We start from the raw sequence: 15,266 nt of genomic DNA on the forward strand, positions 1-15,266 counted from the left end.
TAGTCCCATAATGAAGATAAAGAATGCTTCTATAAATATATGAGCAAACACATCACAGGTGTGTCATTGGTTACATGCAATATGTATTTTCAATGCCAGAATTATATATGTATATATATATATATATATGAAAGAAAAACATATATACTAATATTTAAATATACACAAAGAGAGGTATAAATGTGTAATTATATAAAAATAATCTCTATATCACTAAATGCAAATACAATTGCAAATACAATTCCAATGTATGTAGAATATAATTTCAAGCAGGGTCCCAGCGCTTAGAACAGTGCCCCCATGCTTAGAACGTTGCTTGGCACATAGTAAGTGCTTAACAAACACCATAATTATTATTATTATTAATTGAACATCTAGTCACTGATCCTAATGCCTCAACATTTTCTGTTCATTCAATCATATTTATTGAGCGCTTACTGCATCCGGAGCACTCTAAGCACTTGGGGGTGTACAATATAACAATAAACACACATATTCTCTGCCCACAACAAGTTTACAGTCTAGAAAGGGAGACAGGCATTAATATAATTTAATAAATTACAGATGCATACAATTAAGAGTTATAGTGCAAGCATCTGTTAACATAAGCACATTAAAATTTCATTATTTAAAAAAACAAGAGTCCAATAAAGCACATTCTAAATCACTTAAGTTTTGATTTTATTATTTATTCATTTTGTTTTTATAATAGGCCATCTTGTCACCATAAAATAGAATTTGTATCAAATTATTATTTTAAATAAACCATCATTGGCTGAATCAGGTGTTTCTGAATGAGATCTCTCATAACTGATGAGTTAATCATTATTGAAAGTATTCCCCCCTCTGAAAACATGCTTATACCTGTAAGCATCAATTTGGAAATAAGTGACACGAGGCAAAGCAGATGTTTTAAAGTGATGGTTAACAACACATGGAGGCTTCAGAAAAGGCTATGTATTTTTATGAATCCACAGGAAGCTTTATACTATTTTGAGACAATAAACAAGGAAATCACCATGAATTTACTGAAGATATAGGATATATCATCCATTAAGACCCAAAATAGGTAAAATGGGAAATAGCATGATTAAGTGATAGCCAACAGTTGAGATTAGTAATAAGGAGTAACATAGCACTAATACAGAGTGATGCAGATAGACTTTAATCTGACCTGGGTATCTGCTCCAGTGATAAAGGAATCTAGTTTGTAGAAATCTCCTTCTCTACGCAACCTATTAGGGGACAACGTATCCAAACCCTCTATATGTCCAAATCCTCTCTGTCAGTGAAAACACAAGCAAGTAATCGGATGGGAAATTGTGGCGAATACAACTCAGACCGTGATTAGTGCTTTTCATTGTGTCTCGTTTGCCACTCCAGTTTAGTCTTTAACATAAACGAAACTTGGGGATTCATGAAGATTTTTTGTCTCACCTTTTTTCTGATTTAAAAAGGTGAATGCTATTGAACGTAGGATCGGATGTCTAAAATTTCAGCTACCTCCATTAAGTGCAGAAAAATACATTTGAAGGTCTTTACCTATTTTAAGTACCAATTCAATCAGGGAACTGGATAATGTAAAGATGAGCATATAAGTCAATCAATCAGTCGTATTTGAATGCTTACTATGTGGAGAACACTGTATTAACTTGGAATAGAAAGAAATAGGTCCTATCTCAAAGCTGTGCACTTAAGGACTATGTCAACACAATAGATAACTTTAAATTAGGTTTTTCTAAAGTTTCATTATACACAGCACTTAAAGTTCCTTGCATATGACCACATTATTCATGTGTAAACGGGCCCGGTTTTTTTTGCCAACTTAAATCAATAATTCCGCAAACTGTTGTTTGTGTAGTGCTAGAATTTCCATGATATTGCCATTTGCTTAGTAACTCATATGTTTTTAGGTGCTCTTCGGAAGCTTAGGATGAAAGCAATTTGAAAACACATTTCTTATATATTAAGATACTAGTACTCACCTTTAAAACATTCCTAAAATCAATCTTTTCCAAGATGCATTCCCTAAGACTTCATTTTCCCAACCACTCTTCCCAGTGTGTCACTTGTGCACTTAACTGTGTACTCTGTAAGCACTTTGATACTCACCCAAGCCCTACAAATACTTATGTCCACATCGTCATACTCTACTATTTCCCCTGTCTGCTCATTTATTTCATTGTCTGCATTCTCTGTAGACAGTAAGCTCCATTTGGGCTGAAATCATTTCTACCAAATCTATTGTATTTTTCCATGCTCTCAGTACAGGGCTCGGCACACTCAGTAAATACCTTTGACTTATTGATTGACCGATTGATGTTATTTTATTATCAAGATCATAACAAGAATATACAAGTGTTTTGACACAAACTTGAAAGATGAAATAAGTAACTTAATAATTAATTCTACCATTATAAAATCTTTATAAAATTCAGCCTCACTTTCATAAAGTACTTTGAATTCCAATCTGCATTCGTGCCTGTACATTTCTAATCCCCAAAATATTTGAAGCCGGAACATGAAATGAAAATGTAATCGCCTGTAATAATTCCAAAAATCTCATTGAGCCTGCAGGTTATCCTGATAATTTCTGATGTCAAAGGGGAAATCAAAGGATTTTGCTTTGATGTCTAAAAGTTGTGTGTCAAAATTAAAGGTTTACATTTCTTAAAAGTTGCATAATAAAACTGCCCTTCAGTTAAAGACACTAGAGTTTGGTTTTCAAAATTTCGTAGTTCTTTGTTAGTTATTCCTCACCACATGTGACAGGTAATATTGATGAATAGACTGCTAAAATCATTCTGCTCATGCTATTACTTCATTTTAAATTAGGACAAATAGACAATATCATCAGCTTCAGTGGATTTGATATAATTATGATATATATATATATATAACATATATATATATAAAATTGGCATTTCATTAAGCTGCTTCGATAAAGTTAAATCAAGTATACCATATTTGTCTTGGGGCTGTAATTGAAACCCCCAAAGATGAGGCTACCTCCCAATGAAGTAACTTCATTTTTCAGTTATTGTGGCTCATATGTGTTTGGATGAACCCCAATCTCTAGAACAAAATTCTCTTCATGTTTTTCACTTGCCCTTCAACATTGGCCCATCTAAGAAATGTATGGGAGGTACCCACTGATATGTTTTTGACTATTTGCAAATTTTGAAGAATCAAAATGAAAACAAAACTATCAACTTTTCCACTTTTTTTTTTCTTTTTGCTGTAATCAACCTCATTTTTTGCTCCATTCTTTTTATTCAGCATGGCCTCGTGGATAGAGCAGCATGGCTTAGCAGAAAGAGCACGGGCTTGGAAGTCAGAGGTCGTGGGTCCTAATCCCAGCTCCGCCACTTGTCAGCTGTGTGACCTTGGGCAAGTCACTTAACTTCTCTGTGGCTCAGTTTCCTCACCTTTAAAATGGGGATGAAGACTGTGAGCCCCACGTGGGACAACCTGATTACCCTGTATGTACCCCAGCGCTTAGAATAGTGCTCTGCACATAGTAAGCACTTAACAAATACCATAATTATTGTTATTATTATTAGAGCATCGACCTGGGTATTAATCCTGGCTCCACAACTTGTCAGCTGTGTGATCTTGGGCAGGTTACTTCATGTCTCTGGGCTTTAGTTCCTTCACCTATCAAATGGGGAATTAAGACTGTGAGTCTCATGTGGGACAAGGACTGTGTCCAACTTGATGTAATTGAATCGACAGATAATTGCTCTCCACCACCTCAAAGCCTTATTGAAGACACATCTCCTCCAAGATGCTTACTTGACTTAAGCCCTCCATTCCTCTTCTCCCACGCCCTTCTGCTATTCCCTGATTAGCTCCCCTCATTCTCCCTCTCATCCCCACAGCACATATGTACATAATTACATATCTGTAATTTCTTTATTTAAATATCTGTGCCCCCCTCTAGACTGTGAGCTAGAGGAAACTGCCCTTTCTCATGGGCTCTTAAGAGTTTATTGTTGTATTGTACTCTCCCAAGCACCTAGTACAGGGCTGTGCACACAGTAAGCTCTTAATAAACACAATTGAGTGAATTCATGAATGAATGAATATCTGTCCCAGCTCTTAGTACATTCTTTCATTCATTCAATCATAATTATTGAGTGCTTACTGTGTGCAAAGCACTGTACTAGCACAGTGCCTGGCACATAGTAAATGCTAATAAATACCACCAGTATTATTGTTCATTTCATACTGAAGTAAAGTTCATGATCCTTTTCAATGCTTTTTAGTATTTTCATTTTTTCAAAGAGAAGAGTATTTTAATGAGCTTTATTCTCAAATCATCTTTATTTTATCATATCATATCTTATCAATAGCATTCATTGAATGCCTTCTGAATATGAACCACAGTTCTAAGCTTATAGGAGGGTACAATAGAAACAAAATTCATGTAGCCTACCCTTATAGAGCTCACAATCTAAGTTACTCTAAATTACTAAAAACAAATATAATTGTAGTGATAATATCATAAAGCTGAAATAGATCTTGCGATAAACTTTTGGTCTTAGCTTAGCTATTTTTTTATTGGCTGATTTTTAAGTTGAAAGGTACACAGCATATTTACAGAAGTTTTAGCATTTTTACATTTATATATCTGTGTAGGGCTTTTGGGTTATCAATAAACTTCAGAGTTTATCAACTGTTAGGCTTGACCTTGGCTATAAGTTTGGAAAAACAGGATAAGAAAGCTCACGTTGTTGGTTGTTCCTGGATACTGGAATCTGGGAGTACTGAATTGTCATTTGAGAGTGGCAAGAAAGAGATCTCTTTGAAATAGCTCAATAAATCAATTTATCTTTTCTTAGTCCAGTTTTGTGTGGCGATAGTCATGGCCATTGACTGAACATGATGAACAATGATTGAACTCCATTATTTTTCCTGACTAACATAGACATTGGTTCTAACATTTTCTATAAAAAATAATTACAATATGTATTTTTAAATGTATGGGCCATTATTTTTCAAATGATCACAACTTGCTGTGCATATTTTAGTCACAGGTGCTTTACTTCTCATCTCCTTGCTTTCTGCCTTTGTGTGCTTGTTAGTGATTCCACCAAAGTGCAGAAAGGAAAAATTAAACTCAATTTTTTGTGTTATTATTAGTACCTTGTGAAACCGTTACTTAGTGGGGGTGGTTGAAGCAATCTGTAGAATTGTGTGTATTTTTTTTGTTCTTTTGGAGAGGGTCTTGGGGGGCTATCTGGATTGTATTTCTTGCCTACTTCCACATTTGCCAAAATTAATGAATGTTATGGATGGATGCCATATCAAAAAACTGCACATCAAAAAGACTTTCCAGAAACATCTTGGAACCGTCTTTCATTATAAAAATAGTAATGAAATTAAATGTAAACTAAACATCCATTTAGAAAGGTCTCTGGTGTGAGATTATATCCTTTAATCTTAAATGAAACTGATTTTCCTCAAGACAATGCCACATATTAGAATTAATTGTCCCGTGATTGATTGGACCTCCCCCCCCACCCTTTATATGTGGAACACTATATTCAGTAAGGATGACATGTACTCTACACATAACAAGAAGAAAGAGAATTTATCAGTAAGAATAATAATAATAATGTTGGTATTTGTTAAGCGCTTACTATGGGCAGAGCACTGTTCTAAGCGCTGGGGTAGAAAAAGGGTAATCAGGTTGTCCCACGTGAGGCTCACAATTAATCCCCATTTTACAGATGAGGTAACTGGGACACGGACAAGTTAAGTGACTTACCCACAGTCACACAGCTGACAAGTGGCAGAGCAGGGAGTCGAACCCATGACCTCTGACTTCAAAGCCCAGGCTCTTTCCACTGAGCCATGCTGCTTCCCACGCTGCTTATCAGTAAGAGCAATTAGTTCCAGTTACCACAATGTAAATCTTGTCTTATGCTGTTGAACCGGCTCAGACCCCTAGCAACGCCAACATATCTCTCCCAGAATGCCCCACCTCCATCTGCAATTGTTCTGGTAGTGTATCCATAGAGTTTTCTTGGTAAAAATATTCAAGGGCTTTACCACTGCCTCCTTCCATGCAGTCAGCTCAAATCTCCATTCTTGACTGTCTCTCATGCCACTGCTGCCCAACACAGGAAAGTTTTGACTTGTAGCAGATTGCCTTCCACTCGCTAGCCACTGACCAAGCTGGGAATGAAATGGGCCTCTCCTCTGCCTGACTCTCCCTCCCATAATCGAGACTGGTAGAGTACTGGAAACTTTCCAGGTAAGATTCTGAGAAGGAACTTTGTAAATACATGAGATCAAATTGCCTGAAATCTTTGACAATGTTTAAAACCACGATTAAATTTAAGAAAATAACTTTGATATCAAATTTTAGAGTCAGATGCTTTATGGGTAGAACGCTTCTTGGATAGGTGGCATTAATTCAATAACAATTAAAGTTTGACAGCAATTAATAAATCCAATCAAGATCAGTCAAGTTGTGTTCATGACTATGGAAGGCTGCTGATTTCAGCTTTGACATGATGTGGCTGAAATGCTCCTGGAAACCTAAATGTTGTTCGTTAATTTTGAGCATATATCTCTGTGACTTTCCTCAAATTCCCCAAAGCATCCTCAAGCACAGTTCATATTTTAGAAACTCCTGGGACAAAACCATTCTCTGAACCCTATCCCTTTGCTGAAGCTCCAGAAAATAGTAAACACTGAACTTCCTAGACAGGCACTCTCTTCAGCAATCTAAAAATGATTTAAAATTATACATTAGAGATTTGTGTGAACTTTTCGTCATCAGATTATGGGGAAGACAAGGGCCAGTGTAGGTGTGTGTTAAAACAGCATTAAACAGATGAACAACTGAATTTGATCAATTAATGGTTTCTCTGGAGCCCTTACTATATGCAGAGCACTCTATTAAGTACTTGGGTGAGTAGAGTACTCAATCAGTCATCCAGTGGTATTTATTGAACACTTATCATGTACAGAACACGTTACTAAGCACTTGTGAGAGTACACTGCAACAGAACTGAAAAACACACTCTCGGCCCCCAAGAAGCTTTCAGTCTAGAGGGGAAGACAGACATTACTATAAATAATGTACTTTAGTGAGATTAGGGTGAATATCAACTGTTTAAAGTTCATAGATACAAGTGCATAGGTGACACAGAAGGTAGAGGGTGTTGGGAAAAAAGGACTTCATCAGGGAAGCCCTCTTTGAGGCGATGTGACCCCAGTAAGGTTATGAATGTAGGAAGTGTAGTGGTCTGGTATTTATAGATGGGTAGGGAGTTCCCGGTCAGAGGGAGGATGTGAGAAAGAGGTTGGTGGCAATACATGAGATCAAAGTAGAGTGAGCAAGATGGTGTTAGAAGAGCGAAGTGTGTCGGCTGGGCTGTAGTAGGAAATCAGTGAGATAAGTAAGGTAGGAGGGGGAGTTTTGTGGACAGTTTGTAGACAGGTACCCTGCTCACAAGAATGCAGGTTTAGTTTCAGACCAGAGTGATACAAGACAGAATGCTTTCCTCCCCTTCCTCTTGTTCACTGTTAGCTTTCACTCTCCTTAAACACCTTATCTCAGCCTTCAAAAACTCATCATTCCAAGATCTGGGAAAGCCTTCTGTCAACACTACTTGCCCAAGAACCATCCCAGTTTTTCCTCATTTGTTCCCAAAGATCCCATAGTTATGTTGGAGAATTTGAGGGGGTGACAGTAATAGAGGAGGCAGGAGAGAATGAATTTCTGAAAGCTAAGCATCAAAGTCCTTCACAAACAGAAATCTGAGCTCTCTTTCTGGGCCTCAGCAAGTCTAAGGGTGTTGAACTTCTGAAGCTCTCAAACAATTTGAGGGTTCCAGCACCCCTTCCAGTAGATCCACTTGTCCCTGTGGGCTGTTTAAACTTGTGATCCCAGAGAGCTCATTGGGAATTCCATATAGATGGAAGGGTCTTTAATTAATTGTATTTATTGAACGCTTACTGTAGGCAGAGTACTGATTTAAGCATTTGTGAGGGTACATTATAATAGAGTTATACGAACCCTGCCCACAGTGAGTTTAGAGTCCAGTGACTGTAATTAACAGGCCCTATCGCCCCAGGAGAGTTCTGGATGGACCAGATTCAAGACACAGGTCTTGAACTTTCAGAACCAGGACTAAATCCAGCCAAGTTAAGATCCAATTCAGATGGCTCCTCAGCCTCCTGGGATGCCATCCAATTAAAATCAATCATATTTAGTGAGTGCTTACTGTGTGTAGAGCCCTCTACTAAGTACTTGGGAGAGTATAACAGAGTTGGTAGATGTGTTCCCTGCCCCAAATGAGTTTATAGTCTACAGGGGGATAGAGACATTAATATAACTAAATAAATTACATGAATGTACATAGGTGATGTGGGGCTGAGTGAAGGGTGAATAAATGGTGCACATCCAAGTGCAAGGGTGATATAGAAGGGAATGGGAGAACAGGAAGCGAGGATTTAGTTGGGGAAGGCTCACTGGAGATGTGCTTTTAATTAAGCTTTCAAGGTGGGGAGAGTGGTCATCTGTCGTATATGACGAGGGAGGGCATGACGAGTGGTCATCTGTCGTATATGACGAGGCAGGATGTGGGTGAGAGGTCAGTGATGAGATAGACTAGACTGAGGTACAGTGAGTTGTTGGCATTAGAGGAGTGAAGTGTACAGGCTGGGTTATAGTAGGACATCAGGGAGGCAAGGTAGGAGGGGGCAAGGGGATTGAGTGCTTTATAGCTGATGGAAAGAGATTTCTATTCGATGAATTGCTAGATGGGAAATCACTGGAGGTTCTTGAGAAGTGGGGAAACATGGACTGAAAGGTTTTGTAGAAAAATGATGTGGGTAGCAGAGTGAAGTAGGGACTGGAGTAGGGAGAGACAAGAGGCAGGGTGGTCTGCAAAGAGACTAATAATAATAATGTTGGTATTTGTTAAGCGCTTACTATGTGCAGAGCACTGTTCTAAGCGCTGGGGTAGACACAGGGGAATCAGGTTGTCCCACGTGGGGCTCACAGTCTTAATCCCCATTTTACAGATGAGGTAACTGGGGCACAGATAAGTTAAGTGACTTGCCCACAGTCACCCAGCTGACAAGTGGCAGAGCTGGGATTTGAACTCATGACCTCTAACTCCAAAGCCCATACTCTTTCCACTGTGCCACACTGTTAATAATCAAGGTGGAGTAGTGGAAAGAGTGAAAACTCCCTCCTCAACTTCCTTATTTAGAAATTCCACATGAATCCTGAAATTCTGAAAAACTCTATGTGTTTAAAATTAGATTTGATTTAGGAACACAAGTCTTTAAATTGTTTATCATTGATAACATTAATTATCTAGTCACTGGAAATAAAGACTAGTGACAAAAAAGCAGTGTAGTCTAGTGGAAAGATCCCAGACCTGGGAGTCAGAGGACCTGAGTTCTAATCCCTGCTCAGCCACTTGTCTGCTGTGTGATCTTAAGCAAGTCATTTAATTTCTCTGTGCCTCAGTTACCTCATCAACAAAATGGGGTTTAAGACAGTGAACCCCATGTAGGGTATAGATTAGGTCCCACCTGATTGTCTTGTATCTACCCCAGCACTTAGTACAGTGCCCAGCATATAGTAAGCACTTAACAAATAACATTTTTTAAAAACCCATAATTTGGTAATATACTGCCATTACCATCACCAGAGGAAGAATGTATAAAAAGGGTGATATTTGCCACACTGAAGTTATTGTGTGCCCTGAAAGAGCAAAGCTCATATAAGTTCCCTTTGCAGTGGAAAAAGTAGAGTTCTGAAAGGACACTAAGTATGGTGTAATGGATAGAGCACAGGCCTAAGAGTCAGAAGATCATGGGTCCTAATTCCAGCTCTGCCAATTGTCTGCTGTGTGACCTTAAGCAAGTCACTTCACTTCTCTGTGCCTCAGTTAACTCATCTGTAAAATGGGGCTTGAGACTGTGAATGCCCCCGTGGGACAGGGACTAAGTCCAACTTGATTTGCTTGTATCCACCCCAGCACTTAGTAAAGTGCCTGGCACACAGTAAGCACTTAAAATACTCTCATTATTATTATTACTAATGATTATTTCCCAAATGGTGGGAACTTTGGCTATCCCACAGATCATTTTTAAAAATCCTATCTTGAACAAACAAATGAGCAACATAATAGTGTCCATTTTGTAGATGGAGTAACTGAAGATCTGGAAAAGTAATACAAAAGTTAGGTACATGCTCATGGGAAAATTAAGTGCCAGCCATTAATTTCAATACTCTATAAGAACCAAATTCTTGCAGAAAATGTTTGTTTAAGACTTCTATTCACAAAAGGCTACTAATTCTCTGATTTGTTTTCTAAACTTAACCACAGGTAGAAGTAAATTGTGATTTTTAAAACTTTGTATTTAGTATTTTAGTATCTTTACTGACTTTAAAGATTTGATTAATTTTACTAATACCTGAATTTAACAAGTGTGTAATTCAGAACTCATAAGAAATATCAAAGGCAAAAATAGTTTTATAAATTGAGAATTCAAAAATAAAACTCACAGAAACCAAAGTAGTCATCCTGTCCATATTGCCTGTCTTTTTAATGTGACAGTTTCATTTAATTACTCTTCATAAAACATATTGCTTCGACTATCCTCCGTATGGGATCCAGGTTTCTTAGCCGTCTGAAAAACAATGATCTGGCCATAGACAAATACATGAAAATAAATTGATTTTATACAATTCACACAAAACAAGATTTTTTATTGGTTTAAAGGACTTCTTTATCTGTAGAATTATGTTAAAATAATTTTAGAACAGCAAGAACTCTCTCTGGACTGTATTAGAATTTCATGCCCAAGTGCAGTTGAACATTAATTTTTATGTGAGATTTTTGGCTTGTGCTGAAGAGTAGAAGAAGCTGTTGTTGGAAGTAAGTATCATGGGAGTACAAACGCAGATTAAAGCCTCAGGAAACAAGATGTTAGTGTGAAAGATGACAGAATGATCATGTGGGAGGAAATTGCTTCTTTTTCTCCTTCATTCTTATTCATAACTTACATACTTAGAGCAAGTACCCCAGACATTTTATTGTAATATGGGCTGATGATAAAATATGGGGAATAAAATCATTTGAATTCATACTTTTTGGCAGATCTGAGTATATCACACCATAGTATAAGTGCTCAATAAATACCATCGATTGATAGTAAATATATGATTGATAGGCCAACATTCAGGATCACAACCGTGTCTCCAGAAATGCAATTTTTTGTGATGATCAGAGACCACTGAGAATTTTATCAAAAGCTCACTCATGATTTAAGTAGAAACATTCACTCTTTTATACACATATTCAGGATTTCTTTTTTCTTTTGGTTCATACTGGTATATGTAGAACAACCATTCAGTTGAATAGTAGTATGCATGTAAAATTGGTTGGAAACACTTAACAGGTTTAGTTAATACCCCAAAATAATAATAATAGTGGTATTTGTTAAGTGCTTACTATGTGCCAGGCACTGTACTAAGCACTGGGGTGGATACAAGCAAATCGGTTTTGACACAGTCCCAGTCCTGCATAGATCTCGCAGGCTTAATCCCCATTTTTCAGATGAGGTAACTGAGGCACGAACAAGTGAAGTGACTTGCTCAAGGCCACACAGCAGACAAATAGCCGAGCCGGGACTGGAACCCATGACCTTCTGACTCCCAGGACTGTGTTCCACTACACCACCTCTACCTCAGAAGAGTTATAAGAATAATGCTTCTTTCTTTCACTTCTGACAAATAAGGATAATAGATTAAATCTGATTAGCCAGGTGGCCTGAAAATATAGTTTTAGTTTCTGGAAATAGTCATGATTCATTCTTTTGTATTGAAAGTTGACTCAGATAAAATGAGGGATGGAACTGACAGAGCTACTGGTCACAATATTTTGAGGTTTTTCATTTCTAGTAGAAACTCACATGGTAGATTCTGAGTTTGTCTCATTCATCTTGCTCAATTAGAACTTTACTGCATCAGTATCATCTGATCGTGAGATGAGAGGGAGATCCCCAAGTTAGAAAGGCTCAGCCATGTGGGATTTATTCCCCTTGGCGAACTGAACTTCCCTTTTGGGAGGAATACACTTATGCGGCCAACATGGTCCCCAGTTTATAGCAGCTGGTGGGAACACACAAGGAGACAGAGGTTACCTCAAGGGGCTACTCTTCAAATCACCCAAGCACAGGCTACTTGCAGCATGGCTCAGTGGAAAGAACCTGGGCTTGGGAGTCAGAGGACATGGGTTCTAAGCCCGGCTCTGCCACTTGACTGCTCTGTGACGTTGGAAAAGTCACTTCGCTTCTCTGTGCCTCAGTTATCTCTTCTGTAAAATGGGGATTGAGACTGTGAGCCCCCCATATGGGACAGGGACTGTTTCCAACCTGATTACCTAGTATCTACCCCAGTGCTTAGAACAGTGCCTGGCACGTACTAAGCACTTAAATATCATCATAATTATTATTATTACTATTACTAAGGTGATGTTCATATCCAACCTGATTACCTTGCATCCACCTCAGTGCTTAGAACAGAGCCTTGCACGTACTAAACACTTACATAACACCATAATTTTTATTATTACTATCATTAAGGTGATGTTCACTTCTCCTTACTCCAGCAAAAAGGTCCGATTGGTCACTAGGCACCACACAGGTTCAGAAAGAGTGGACATCCCTAACTCTGGGTAGAGGCAACTCGCCACATCAGTGGGTAGAGGCAACTCGCCACATCAGTGTGACGGAGGTCTACCCTACCACCGAGAGTTCGTGGAGACCACTCTTCAGTCAGTAGTGCCTGGAGGAATGGGGTGTGTTTTTTTAGCCAACTCCTCCCATCTCTCACGACCAGCGCCTTCAGCCTTAGTGAGCTAAGCTTTTTAGCCTGGCCAAGATGTGACTGGTTCCAGTCATCAGAAGTTTTCCTGAAAATGTGAAAAGCAAGCAGAGGTACCACAGGAGTGGAATCATAAGTGGGAATTTTCCATTATGGTCAACGGCACCACTATCTTCCTTGATTCAGAGGGCCACAACTATGATGTTATCCTCAACTCATATTTCAATCAATCCTTCATGTTTATTGAGTACTTGCTCTGTGCAGAGCACTGCACTAAGTGTTTAGGAGAAAATACAATACAATAGAGTTAGTAGACCCATTCTCTGGCTTCAAATCTGGCTTCACATTTAAAATGTGAGTATTCAATTTGTAACCGAATGTTTCGATGACTGGCTGATTCCATCCTCTCCCCCTCCAGCCCATACTTCATTCTGCTGCCTAGATCATTTTTCTAGAACACTGTTCTGTGCACATATCCCCATTCCTCAGAAACCTCTAATGGTTGCTTATCCAATCAACTCGCTCTCTCTCCCTTACTGATCCTAGCTCCTCTCCTACTACAACTAAGCCTGCACATTTCACTCTTGTATTCACCGACCTACTCACTGTGCCTTACTCTCATCTCTCTCACCATCAACCCCTGTTCACACTCTCCATCCTGCCTAGAACTCCTACTCTGTCATAGCAAGACCACTACGCTCCCCATGTTCAAAGTCTTAATAAAGTCTCATCTCCTCCAGGAAACTGGCCCTGACTACTCCCTCTTTTATTCATTCAGTAGTATTTATTGAGCGCTTACTATGTGCAGAGCACTGTACTAAGCGCTTGGAATGTACAAATTGGTAACAGATAGGGACAGTCCCTGCCTTTTGACGGGTTTACAATCTAATCTTTTACTCACCACACCTTCCTTTCCTACTATTCATTTAGTCCTAACGACTTAAGCACTCCTTCCCCCACAACCCAGAGCATTTATGTACATTTCCTTATACTTGGTTAGTTTCACTGCCAGTAACTTATTCCCCATTAGACTGTAAAGCTCCTGAGGGCAGGGATTGTCTGCTTACTATATCGTATACTATAGAGAAACAGCATGGTTTAGTGGAAAGGGCACAGGCTTGGGAGTCAGAGATCATGGGATCTAATCCCAGCTCTGCCACTTATCAGCTGTGTGACTTTGGGCAAGTCACTTAACTTCTCTATAATAATAATGTTGGTAATTGTTAAGCGCTATGTATGGAGCACTGTTCTAAGCGCTAGGGTAGATACAGGGTAATCAGGTTGTCCCACGTTAGGCTCACAGCCTTAACCGCATTTTACAGATGAGGTAACTGAGGCCCAGAGAAGAGAGCCGGGATTAGAACCCATGATCTCTGACTCCTATGCCTCAGTTACCTCATCTGAAAGGATTAAAACTGCAAGCCCCATATGGGACATCCTGATTACCCTCTATCTACCCCAGAGTTTAGAATAGTGTTTGGCACCATAGTAAGTGCTTAACAAATACCGTCATTATTATTATATCATACTCTCTCAAGCGCTTATTACCTTGCTGTACACACAGTAAGCACTCCAAAAATGTCAACGATTGATTAAATGAGAAAAGGATAAATGAACAGTAGCAGAGTCTAGTGGAAACGGCATGGGCCAGGGAAACCCATTCTAATTCCAGATGCACCACTTGCCAGCTGTTTGACCTTGGGCAAGTCACTTAGCTTCTCTGTGCCTCAATTTCCTCATCTGTAAAATTGGAATTAAATATTTGCTCTTCTTCCCCCTGGGATAGAAAAAGACCTAGTTATCTTTTATCCATTCCAGCACTTAGCGTAGTGCTTAGCATATGATAAGTGCTTAACTAATACTGCAATTAGTACTACTGACATGGTACTTTGTTTACCATAAGGCCACTCTTAACAATCAAATAGAACCCATAATGCCTGGATCAAAACCCATCAGACTGACATATCTTGACTGAACCCAAAAACCCACTTTTCCCCCATCTCCCCCTGGGTCAGTGTTCCAGGCCTAAAAATGACTTCATCAATGCCACTGTTTAAGTAATGTTATGAAGTGACATTATGCCAGTGACATTATGATGGGTCAAACTGGAGGGCTGTCTGAAATTTCTTTGTCCTGAGCCCATGAGAGCTCATTGTGGCCTTAGGCAGAAAGAGACGTTATCTGTGGTTCTCCTACATATCTGTAATTTATGTATGTATATTAATGTCTGTCTTCCCCTCTAGACAGCAAACTCATTGTAGACAGGGACTATGTCTATTTATTGTTATATTGTACTGTCCCAAGCGCTTACTACAGTGCTCTGCACACAGTAAGTGCTCAACAAATATGATTCAGTGAATGAATGAATACTTTTTTAATAGTTCTTATTAAGCACTTATTA

The 15,266-nt window shown here is 38.8% G+C and overlaps 1 protein-coding gene and 1 non-coding gene across 4 annotated transcripts in view; one reads left to right on the top strand and one right to left on the bottom strand.

The window, feature by feature from the left end:
• SYT1 (synaptotagmin 1) overlaps positions 1-15,266 on the top strand; it is a 656,933-nt gene that overhangs the window by 398,060 nt on the left and 243,607 nt on the right. The window lies entirely within an intron of this gene.
• LOC114816789 lies at positions 6,142-6,280 on the bottom strand. The gene has a single exon (XR_003764596.1). It is a non-coding gene; the product is annotated as a small nucleolar RNA SNORA7 (small nucleolar RNA).

Source organism: Ornithorhynchus anatinus, chromosome 14 (assembly GCF_004115215.2).
Source record: "Ornithorhynchus anatinus isolate Pmale09 chromosome 14, mOrnAna1.pri.v4, whole genome shotgun sequence".
NCBI lineage: Eukaryota > Metazoa > Chordata > Mammalia > Monotremata > Ornithorhynchidae > Ornithorhynchus > Ornithorhynchus anatinus.